The following is a 2,489-nucleotide window of genomic DNA, read 5'->3' on the forward strand; positions in this document are numbered from 1 at the left end:
GAATATTTGTATCTACTTCAGCTTGATTTTTTTGGTTCCAACATTTTCAATAGGTGAGCGACTGGGAGGGGGGGGGGCGGGGATTTTTCGTGGGCCGTGCTTCCCCGCCTACCCATAGATACTCCACTGTGTATAAATAAGAGGGGAAACGGTTATTTTTTATTTGGTAAACAAGCAACCAAGCTCTCTGTGCCCCTTTGTATATGGTGACAAGAAAATCGTATAAATGGTGGGTAATTTGAAAAAAAAAAAAGAAAAAAAAAATTGTCATACATACATGTTTATACTTACCAATTGGTTTACTTAGAACAGCACTGTTGAACAGATAATATAGCACATGACACAAAAGAATAATTGTAGATGTAGATCTGCTTTTTCTATTATCTCATTTGTTTATCAAATGATCATCGATCTATAGTTTGTTTATTGTTGTTTTCATAGTGTTATGTCCTGTTTGTTAAGGAAGGTTTGACAGTAAATAAAACTGTACGCTACGCTATGAGCCAAGCAACTAGATTTAGAGCCTCGGAAAATCCATTCGTAATAGTTAGGTACGGAGTGTATTTTTGAAATATTGGGTTTTTATATACTTATAGAAAATTTACGATGGAAAAATAGATAAGAAATGGAAAATATTGGGAATCACGTGATCGTATAAAGAATGTCCTGTTTCTCATTTCATTGAAAACATTTCAAAACTGTTTGCATTATTACCCTTATTATTTATTTTTCTGCCTCCTCCTCCCTCCCCCTTGTTTTTGGAAAAGTGGAAAAAAAAAAGAAAGAAAGAAAAAGAAAAATTGATCGCCCAAAACGCCTGAGGTTATTTTTCGAGAGTCTTTAACAATAATTTCGCGGAGGCATGCCTCGGGACACTCTAGGAAGGTGTTTTCTTGATCGGCCCCACATTTTCGTCCCCTTTTGCTCTCCTCCCCCTCCTTTGCTTGTCTACTGTGCGTTTTTGTTTTTCTATCATTATGTGAATAAATTGAATTGAATTAAATTATTATTATTATTATTATTATTATTATTATTATTATTATTATTATTATTAGAGGTGTCATAATCATAAATGTTCTTATCTCAACCCCAAACGTGATGGGGCTGAGTTGGAGTAGACATGGAGGAAAAATAATATATTTCCTCCATGGTGTAGACAAGTACATCTGTAAAAGTCCCCCCGTGCCCCCTCTTTCGAATTCCTGGATCCGCCAGCCTGTAGGGGAAACGCAAATCTTCTAGAATTGCTTGCGTTCGCATTTGACACCCGTCTAATTTGGTCTATAATGTGAACCAAAGTAGGATTAAAGAAAACTCAGTTGGTCCCAAAATTTGAGAGACCGCCTCATGCCTCAGACACCATTCTAGAGTGTCCGGAGGCATGCCTCCGCGAAATTATTGTTAGAGACTCTCGAAACATAACCTCAGGCGTTTTGGGCGATCAATTTTTTCTTTTTCTTTCTTTCTTCTTTTTTCCACTTTCCCAAAAACAAGGGGGAGGGGGGGAGGCAGAAAAATAAATAATAATGGTAATAATGCAAACAGTTTTGAAATGTTTTCAATGAAATGAGAAACAGGACATTCGTTATACGATAACGTGATTCCCAATATTTTCCATTTTTAATCTATTTTTCCATCGTAAATTTAAAAAAAAAAAGTGCGCTTTTATCGGAATATGTATTTTACAAAAATAGGCCATAGAAAACAGCTAAATGAAATAGGACACATTTCGCAACCTACGAAAAAAATAACGAATACGAATAGGTCATTATCATTATCATCTTTCATGCCTAAAACATTCTTGGCATTATGCCATTCGAGCTTGATATGATCCTTCATTCATGCAAAATGGAGATATGCTAGTGTATGGGAAGGGCTGTCTAAAAATTTGATGAGAAACTCCCCAATAATAAATAAATATATTTTAAAGATTCTAATGTGATCCAAATGTGGACGGATATATAATGACACATTGAATCGCCATTAATAATTAAATTATAACTGAATGCACAATTCGTAGCAAAGTAAATATATACCGAATGAGGGGGCGTGTATCACGAGTTTCAGATGGCTACATTTATACAATATATAAAATATAAAATAGCTAAGCAATACACCTATTTTTTCTCATTCCTGGAATGTACAAACAGACGTCATAAAGTATGGAAAGTTACAATAACAACGCGCCCTATGACATTTTCCATAGGCATATTCTTAAGGAAAGACATAATTGTAATAATCGAATAACAACTAATTGTTTCAAATTTCAGTCCAATTGTGAGTGGACATGTGTAGACTAAATTGAAATAAATTAGTATTAATTAGCTTTATATATGTGGTTCATTGGGGTGGGCGAGGTTGTGGGGGAGGTGCGCTTTAATATTTTAACCATTAATATTTTACAAGGATAGGCCAATAGAAAACAGTAACGAAATAGAAATAAGGACACATACAATATCTTCATGATCTAACAGCGGTTAGCAGAAATA

The sequence above is a fragment of the Anneissia japonica genome, unplaced genomic scaffold, assembly GCF_011630105.1.
Source record: "Anneissia japonica isolate Jap-2015-1 unplaced genomic scaffold, ASM1163010v1 scaffold287978_len313048_cov192, whole genome shotgun sequence".
NCBI classification, from domain to species: Eukaryota; Metazoa; Echinodermata; class Crinoidea; order Comatulida; family Comatulidae; genus Anneissia; species Anneissia japonica.